General features: G+C 44.1%; 1 pseudogene; it reads right to left on the reverse strand.

The window, feature by feature from the left end:
• Positions 1-4065: 4065 nt before the first annotated feature.
• Positions 4066-4481, reverse strand: LOC110319035 (annotated as a pseudogene).
• Between the last annotated feature and the right edge of the window lie 5764 nt (positions 4482-10245).

A 10245-nucleotide genomic window follows, 5' to 3' on the forward strand; every position in this document is an offset into this window, starting at 1 on the left:
CCTGGAACTCACTTGGTAGACCAGGCTGGCCTCGAACTCAGAAATCCGCCTGCCTCTGCCTCCCGAGTGCTGGGATTAAAGGCGTGCGCCACCAGACCCGGCTGGGACCCTGTCTCTTTACCCTCAGCCCTTAAACATCTTTTGGAATACATGATGACATAGTAAAAAGTTCATCACAAGCTTACACATAAATTCAAACCATAAATCGAATATGAAGTTTACAACAGAGAATGTGTATATGCATGTGATGGTTTGTGTGTGCTTGGCCCAGGGAGTGGCACTGTTAGGAGGTGTGGCCTTGTTGGAGTGGGTGTGTCACTGTGGGCATGGGATTTAATACTTTTGTTCTAGCAGCCTGGAAGCCAGCCTTCTGCTAGCTACCTTTGGAACAAGAGGTGGAACTCTTAGTGCTTCCAGCCCCATGCCTGCCTGGATGCTGCCATGCTCCCTCCTTGATGATAATGCACTGAACCTCTGAACCTGTAAGCCAGACCCAATTAAATGTTGTCCTTATAAGAGTTACCTTGGGAGACATTTTGGTTTCTCCCTTTTCCTCATCTCTCTCTGTGTTCACGCACCCCCTTCTCTCTTTCTTTCTCCCTCCACTACGCCCCCCCCCCCATCCCCATAGAAACTTCCCTGGCCTTGGCTGGTACCTGTGAACTCGCCCACCAGAAAGCAGCTTCCCAATAAACCTGCCTTTAATATAATCTTTAAAAAAAAAAAAGAGTTGCCTTGGTCATGATTTCTGTTCACAGCAGTAAAACCCAAACTCAGACAATGCATAGCCATTAGGAGTAATTACCTGGCTAAGCACATCACCAGTCACCAGCTCAACAGGTTCATGGAGAGTTAAAGACCATAATTTTTGTGACTAAGCTATAAGTAAAATTTTGTATAGATAAACCCAGTCAACATTTTTTTTATCTTCTTTCCTTATGCCTATAGTAAATCGTGAGTTTTCTTTTTATGACCATTGGTTAATTGTTTTACAACCTCTTGGAGTATATGCTAAGTTGTAGATGCCTGCTTGCTATCTCAGAAGCAAATAACACTTGATTGACACTTGAAGACTGGCAGAGTTTTCACTGCAGTTTTGACATCAGAAAGGATTTAGTAGCAGTCCTATTATAAAAGAGCTTAATAATTACTGATATAAGCTTAGGAATTCTTATAGAATCATCATTAGGAATTAAGAAAACATCTATTTGTCTTTATAGCATCATTACAAGACAGTACATCTCCGCTGTTCTGCAGAAATCTGCTCAAAAATGGTGGGCTAATGCCTAGTGATTGTTATATATATTTAATAATAACAGGAAAAGTATATTAATAGCAGGAATCTTTCCTAAAATGAAATCTCATGGGCCTTGCCTGCAGCAGCAAAGCCATCATAGATTTTAATCCATGGCAGGCAGAACCATCTCAGGAAGATCACCTGCTAGTTTTTAGCTTCTCCTTGATGTCTTCTGGCATGCTACCACACAGGATGGGGTGGTTGTGGATGTTTGGGTCAGCTATGCATGCAACTTACTGAAGTGGAAATTTCTGGTTTTGTTGGAGACCCACTTGTGTCGTGTGATGTTTTTTCTGGAATCTGTGTTATGAGAGGATATTTTGCTGAAGTAGTCATGTGGGAGGATGTTTTGCTGAGACAGAAACATGTGAGAGGATGGTTTCTGGAAGCTGCCTGGTGAAAGGGCATGTGATGTTTTGCTGGAGTGGATGTTTGAGAGGACACAGGATGTTTGGAAAGAGTGTAAGTAGAACCCAACAGACAGGACCACCAGAAGTTCTTTGGTGTGTTTCTCTCTATGAAATCACGACAAGCTGAAGCCCAGTGAAGACCAGCAAGGTGAGCCAATGCAATAGTGTCGACGGCAAAGACCAACAAGCTGAAGCCCAGTGAAGACCAGCAAGGTGAGCCAATGCCAGAGTGTTGCCCACTCTGTCTTCAGCGGACTTGTGAAGAATAGCGAAGCCTCGCAGTTTCTTCTGGATCGAGTTGCTGCTGATGTTTTGCTAGTGCACTGGACTGCAGACAATGAAGACTGGAATTGCCCCAAACAACTACTTCTAACAGGTCCCCCTTACCCTATTAGCTATTTTCCTTCCCTACCTTTGGTCTGTGGGCTATAAGGGAGATTGAAGCATTTAAGAACCCTTATTAAAGTAGGTTTGAGAAACATAAACCTCCCACTTACACTTTCTAAACAGTCTTAGGAGCACTCTTCCTCTGTTCATTCCCATCTGATGTTGGACTGCTGTTGCCCATGCCAAACAATAAGGTTATGCTTGGTTCATGATGGCCATTTGACAGTCTAGTGTTAAATGTCAAATGTCAACAAGGCCTCAGTCGCAAACTAGAAGTGACCCATCAGAAAAAAAAAAAAAAAATGAAGTTTAAGACATGGTTTTTCTGTATAGTCCTGGCTGTCCTGGAGCTAGCTTTATAGATCAGTCTGGTCTTGAACTCATAGAAACCTGCCTACCTCAGACTCCCAAATGCTGAGATTAAAGGCGTGCACCACCACTGCCCAACTTGTAAAATTTTAGATTATTTTTTATACCTATGAGTGTTTTTACCTGCATGTGTTTTAGTATACTGTGAGCATGCACAGCCCTCAGAGTACAGATCCTCTAGAATCGGGTCCTCTGCAGCTGGAGTTAAAGAAAGCTGTTGGCCACCATGTAGGTCCTGGGAGCCAATCCTGAGCTCTGGAAGAGCAGTTGGTGATATTAACCACTGCATCATCTCTCCAGCCCCTGGGAGAAACTTTAAAAGAATTTTTTAAGGGGCTGGTGAGGTGGCTCAGCAGGTAAGAGCACCCGACTTTGCTCTTCCAAAGGTACAGAGTTCAAATCCCAGCAACCACATGGTGGCTCACAACCATCCTTAACAAGATCTGACTCCCTCTTCTGGAATGTCTGAAGACAGCTACAGTGTACTTACATATAATAAATAAATCTTTTTTTAAAAAAAGAATTTTTTAAAAGTGTTTATATGTATGAGTGTTTTGCCTGCGTGTATTGCTGTGCACTGTGTGCATGCCTGAGCAGACCAGAAGACGGCATGGGAAATGGAGTTACAAATAGCTCTGAGCTGCCACGTGGGTGCTAGAAACTGAGCCCAGGTCCTCTGCAAGAGCAGCCAGTGCTTTTAGCCACTTGCCATGTCTGTAGCTCCTCCCAGAGGAAACCTAGCAACAAAAGAGGGTTCCGCTTTACAGGGTTACCTGCAGTCCTGTCCCCTGTTGAGCTTGGCGGGGTCTGTACAGAGCATGCTATCTGCTGATCCTAAAGTTGCTGTGTCAACAGATCCAACAGCAAGGTGCCTTGCACAGCAGCCTACATCCTTCTAGACCTCTTTTTTGCCCTGGATCTCCCTCAAAATCAGCAGCCCAGTGGGATACCTGGTCGTTGCTTTAGGCAAATTCACATAGATTTGCCTCCAAAATCCCAAGGAAGGTGGCAGTTACCTTAGTGGCTGTCTTAGTTTGGGTTTAACTTCTATGAACAGACACCATGACCAAGGCAAGTCTTTTTTTTTTTTTTTTGCACTTAAACAATACTGCAGTTTATAAAAAAAAAAAAAACACATAAGAAATTTCAACTCTTATTCTTTGAGTTACAAAAATCAAGGTTTGGCTAAGTTATAAACATGTTTTCCATGTAATTATTTGCATAACTCTAGTAATGTTCAGTGGCATAAGATCAGAACTGGTTCTTAAAAAAACACTAAAAACATAAAAAGCCCTGTATTTACCTGTAGAATATATTCATTTACGTTTACATTCCAGGATTTGCTATATCAGTTATAGTTTTAAAGGTCACATCCAAAGGAGAAAGCAAACCATCTATAAACTGGCATTATTTATTTATTTTTTGGCTTGTGAAATGTCCTTAANTTGTTGATGTAGCAAACAAGTTTCAACTCTGCTATGCAAATGACAGAAGGAATCTGCTCAGCAATTAGCTTTAGAGTTCAATTTCATACAGGCAACATGCTANATGTGAAAAAAATTACTAACTGAACTACAGGTATTAAATACTGAAAAAAATTAAGTTTATTATAATTTATTTTATTTAACAATCTAAGAAGTTTGCAGCCATCAGCAGTTCCAGTGCAATTTCAGGTGCAATTGGGAATTCAGGAATTTCAGTGGAGATGTTAGTATTGCGGACCTTGTAGGTAAAATACATGTACACTTTGATAGCACATGTGAGGGGATCTCTCTAAAATTGACCTCGTTGGTTTCATTCTCAGCAAACTGACCTGGACCACTCAACATGGCCTTTATTGTTCCTGATGTTAATGCATGTTCTCTTTTTACAATAAATTCATGACCATCAGAAGATATTAATTTCACATACATAGCATCAGGGCCTTCACAGCCACCATAGGCTTTCTCCTCTCCATCCATTATGTTCTTGTAAAATTCTATTTGAGCCCAGAGGAACTTTAGTATTTTCCTGGCAAGGCCGAGCTGCGGTTGACCGGTGACTTGCGTCTGAAGGAACTGCCGACCAAGGCAAGTCTTATAAAGGACAACATTTAATTGGGGCTGGCTTACAGGTTCAGAGGTTCAGTCCATTATCTTCAAGGTGGGAGCATGGCAGCATCTAGACAGACACAGTCAGGCAGAAGTGAGAGTTCTACTTCTTTATCTGAAGGCTGCTAGCACAATACTGACTTCCAGGCAGCTAGGGTGAGGATCTTAAGCCCACACCCACAGTGACACACCTACTCCCAACAAACAAGGTTATACCTTCTAATAGTGCCACTCCCTGGGCCAAGCATATTCAAACCATCACAGTGGCTAACGGCACTGGCTGCTTTGTCAGAGGACCTGGATTTGAGTTCTATCACCCACATGATGGTTTACAACTATCTATTACACTAGTTCCAGGAGGTCTGATATACTCCATAGGGTCTGCACACTCATGGTACACAAATACACATTCAGGCAAAACTCTCATATACTTTTTTTTTTTTTAATCCTCAAAGGCTTACAAGCATGGTGTTCTTTTTGTTGAAAATCAGTGTGAGGTAAGATATTTATTTTATATTGGGAGCAATATCCCAAAATTCTTCCAGATTCCTGGATTCTGGGGCACTCCATTCATGAAGTGGAACCCTGACTCTCTATGGAGCCTATACTCCTCTCTAGTTCACATGTCCTCCTAAGGTATCCTAGGAAGCTATAGAATGTGTCCTCTGAGCTGGATAGCCATCACTATCTTGGAGTGATGTGACTACCCTCAGTGATGCCTCCTCACAGAAGAGGGGCTTGCTTGGGGAGAGTCATTAGACACCCAGCGGACATTTCAGTCACTCCTTCCTACACCCCCTCCCAGATGATGTCATTCTGCCCAGTCGCATGTGGTCTGTGGTCTCAGGTACATAGAATATTATTGGATGGTAGTTAAAAGGGAGACGCTATCTAGGCAGATATGGGGGAGGAGGCCATCGGCTATGCGGGGAGATTTATCTGTTCTGGGGTTACCCAGAGCTCCATAAGGGAGCCCTCCCTCAGCCTCTGTAAAGCAGCCCAGGAAACACGCTGATTCACCAAGCTTGCCTTCTGTGGAATTGCACTCTGGTCTGTCTGTGGTTGCCTGCCTAGTGTTAAGAGGCATTTGCATCTCCCCAGGAAAGGTTCGTGCAGCGGCACCTACAGCATTCGCTACTTCCTATTGCACACCATGATTATTGAAGACTGGCTCCTCCACAATGCCCTGGCAACTGGCACAGATGCACGCAGACTACGCAGTACGCACTTGAGTGACAGCGTATCTGAGACTTGGAAGAATGCCCTGTGATCCTTCGGGAGCCCCGGAAGGCGGGAGTTTGTGACCCTGCCTCCAGAGAACCCATCTGCCACTTTCCTTCTCTCTCCTGGGAGCTTCATGAGAGGCAGTTTATCAGCTCTCAGGTTCTGAGAGGGTATGATCTTCCTCGGGCAGCCTCTCGGCACAAACCCTTAGAATCTGCTCCGCAAACAACATAGATCCAGCTCCTTAGCAACTGGTGAAGAGGACTCCCACAGTGGTCAATGGCTTCTTCCATTTGGGTGTGGCTCTTTTTGCATGCACTCTGAGATAATAGTCATGGGGAGCCTGTATCTTTGGGTTCTTCCCTTTTTGCTAAAGTAATAAACCGAATGTAAACTGATACCGAACAATCTACTAATGTGATGGGCCAGTAGGTGGTTTCAAGACAATCGGGATTCTCTGTGAATGATGGGCTGGGGATATAGTTCGGTAGACAGAGTACCTAGCTAGTATACACAAGGTCCTGAGTTCAATTCCCCAGCACTGCATAAATTGCATAAATTGGGCGTAATGCATGTAATCCTAGCCCCCAGGAGGCAGAGGCAGGACAATCTGCAGACAGCAATTCAAGGTCATCCTTCAGCTACAGAGCAAGTTCAAGGGCAACCTGAACTGGAAAAGATCTCTGTGGATATAAGACTGTGAGAGAAGAGAGGGGTGAAAAAGTCCCAGGGCAAAACCAAAAAAAAAAAAAAAAAAAGAAGGGTGGTGGCGAAAACCTTAAATCCCACAACTGGGAGGCAGAGGCAGGTGGATTTCTGCACATGAAGAATAGCCAAAAGCCAAGTAAGATAAGCCATCTCTGGAAACAGTTCAGGAAAAAAAAAAAAAAAAAAAAAAAAAATGTGTATGATGGACCATGCTAAGTTAAAGCAAGTTGCTTTTGATTGTTGTCTTGGGGTCACTGTTGCTATGATAAAATACCATGACCAAAAGCAAGTTGGGGGTGGAAGGGTTTACTTTTACACTGAGGGAACCCGGGACAGGGACTCAGGCAGGGCAGGAACCTGGAGGCAGGAGCTGATGCAGAAGCCATGGAGGGATGCTGCTTACTGGCTGGCTCAGCCTGCTTACTTAAAGAACCAGGACCACCATCCCAGGGATAGTACCACCCACAATGGGCTGGGCCCTTCCCCATCAGTCACCAATTAATAAAATGCCCTACAAACCTGACAGCGGAGGCGCATACCTTTAGTTCTAGCCCTCCGGAGGCAGAGGCAGGAGGGTGAGTTCGAGGCCAGCCTGATCTACATAGCAAACTCCAGGACAGCCAGGGCTACACAGAGAAACCCTGCCTCCAATAAAACCAAAACCAAAACCAAACCAAACCAAAGAACTCTGTAGGCTTGCCTACAGCCCAGTCTTATGAAGGCATGTTCTCGAGTGGGGTTCCCTCCTCTCAGATGACTTCAGTTTGTGTCAAGATGCCTCTGCAGTTTTCTAAAGAAAGAAGGCTTCGTTTCTAAATTACTGCCTGAGTTACTGTCCCAGGGTTTATTTTGATTTGTTCCAGTAGAGATTTCATAGACAGAATAGTGTTAGCAACAGCAGAAACCAACTGTGCTGGGAAATAAGAAATATATATTTGAGCTTCACCCTGGTTTCTGGTGAAGAGCTCATAAACTCTATCAGTTGCTCAGTGATGGGGTGGGCGAGGCCTCTTACTGCCCCTTTCAAGTCTATCTGAGTCCAGGCTTGTGAGCTCAGAAGCCTCAGGAGAGCCTTAGGATGGGGGCTTGTCACTAGCAGAACCAACGGCGAAAGCAGGCGTTTGCAATTGTTATCTCTTCTTCGTCACTTCCAGCAAACAAAGACGGGCTAGACATTAAGTTAGTCACTATGGGGACTTCCTAAATCAAAGGTTGTCTATGTATATTGCAGTAAGATCTTCAAAGAAAAAAATCCCCTTAGCCATGGCCTTCAGATTGCTTTCAGACTGAACACACCCAGAGACTGCTCTTGAACTGGATCATAAATGTGATTTTATACACACACACACACACACACACACACACACACACACGCATACATATATATGTATATGCATATATGCATGCTACAGTAAACAAAGTGCCACCATTTTAGCAAATCAGCAATCCTATAGAGGGAGTTTGTGGGGAACCCTGATTGACAGCTGGCTGGCCAGTCGTAGGGCAGTCCAGAATTGTAGTTAGTATCTAAAGTAGTGAAGGGGCTAAGCAAGAGCTCCATGATTAAGAAAACTTGTTGCTGCTGCCAAGGATCAAAGTTCGGTTCTCAGCACCCATATATGTCGGTCCACAGCCATCTGGAACTAACAGTTCCAATGCCCTCTCCTGACCTCCATTGGCCCCGGCGTGCATGAAATACACATTACATACATGCAGTTAAAACATTTATACACACAAAACAATATAAATAAACCCAAAAATAAGATCCCTAAGTCAGGGGAATCAAAATCCACATAACTCCAGGTAGGTCGTGTCGGGGTTGATTCACTGGGTGCCTAGTTTGTGTCCAGAGAGTTAAAGAAACAGTTATCGGTATAAAAGTAATTTCCCCTAGTTTGGTGTGAATATGGTGAGCCACACAGACTAAGGTGTACGAATCCACTGCTATCCAGCAAGTCTCTGCTTTTGGTACAAGCCACTCTGGCAACTTACAGGTAGCAATAATAGTAATAATAATAATAATAATGATAATAATAGTAGTAGTAGTATATACACATAGGCAAACATCATACACTTTAAACAATATAAATAAATTTAAAAAAAAACCCTAAAGTAAAGGGAGTAACCAGAACAATAACTAAGTTTTTATGGCCACTACTCCTAGTGTGTGTGTGGTGGAGGGAAAAGCTGTGACTTTGAGGATGGAGTTATGGGTCCATGACAAGATCTGTCCTTAACATGTGTAGACAGTCCTGCATTCCTGCCCAGAACTAATATTAAATATGTAAACACATGAAATGTTGGCTTTCTATTATGGAGACGTTTGTCAGGCTTCTGGAGACCAGGAATATTTTCTACTCTATTAATGAAGTCAACAACATTTTAGTAAGGCCCTATCTTGTCCGAGGTTCCTCATCAGCAAAACTAAATGTCAGTTAACACTTCCATTTCCATATGACTCGAAACTGCCTGTTTGTTTGTTAGTTTGTTTTCTGGATTTATTTGTTATTTCAGTGAATGCAGGTGTATCTATGTGAGAGTCTGCTGTGGTGTGTGTGTGTGTGTGTGTGTGTGTGTGTGTGTGTGTGTGTGTGTGCTGGAGGGTGCCACTGGAGGCCAGTGAATGCAGGTGTATCTATGTGAGAGTCTGCTGTGTGTGGTGTGTGTGTGTGTGTGTGTGCTGGAGGGTGCCACTGGAGGCCTGAAGAGGATGTTAGACTCCTGGGAGCTGGAGGTTCAGGCAACCGAGCTGAACTTAGGTCCTCTGGAAGGTCAGCAATTAAGTGTTCTTTATCACGGAGATCCACCCTTGCCTTCATTTTGGTAGGGTTTTGGTTTGTTTGTTTTTGAGGCTGAGTCTCCTGGGATCCAGGTTTGCCTTCCAGCTCCCTATGTAGCTGAAGACACTTTGAAGTCCTGATACTCCTGCCGCAGCTTCCCTAATACTGGGACTGCAGACATGCCCTGTGCTCATGGCATTGCTGCTCTCTCCTTGCTGCCCATTTTGGCTATTTTGAGATCTCATTGTCCTCCAGGAGTTCAAACTCTGGTCAACCACCAAGCAAGCAGGATTCCTGCTACCTGCCTGAGCCAATTCACTGTGTCTAGACTTGTTGGTAAGTGTAGTCATGGTAACAGACTCAGCCCGGCCCCAGAATCATACTCTGTCTTGCTTGGTCTACACTTGCCAAACACATGCCCCCAGTATTTGTTGATATTGGTGGCAAAGTCTTATGCTCTGCCTGGAGTATTAATTATTTCCTTCCAAGCCACCTTTTGTATTCCAAAGCATGCTTAACTATGAATCTATACGTCTATATCTATAATTCTTTCTTTTTTTAAAAAAATTTGTGTGTACGTATTCATGAGTGTTCATGTATGTATGTAGTGTATATGCCCAGGTGTGTCTATGTGAGTGGAGGCCCGAGGGTCTTTCCCTTTACCATAGCACTGCTATGCTCAGATAAAATTGGTCTTACTTTTACTGTTACTCCTGGAGTGCTGTCCATATTGTTGAGACAGGGTCTTTACTAGCCTGGATAATACAGAGCAGGCTGGGCGGGCTGGCCAGTGAGCCCCAGGAATCCCCCAGTCTCTGCCTCCACAGTGCTGGGATTGCAAGCATGCACTGCCATGCCCAGTTTTTGGATTTGTTTTCCTTAACGTGGGTTGGGGGGGGAGGGATGGGGGGGTTTGGCAAACTCCGGTCCTTACTGGTCGAGCCATCACCACAGCCCCACATATAATTCTAGAGGTGACT

The sequence above is a fragment of the Mus pahari genome, chromosome 3 (assembly GCF_900095145.1).
Source record: "Mus pahari chromosome 3, PAHARI_EIJ_v1.1, whole genome shotgun sequence".
NCBI lineage: Eukaryota > Metazoa > Chordata > Mammalia > Rodentia > Muridae > Mus > Mus pahari.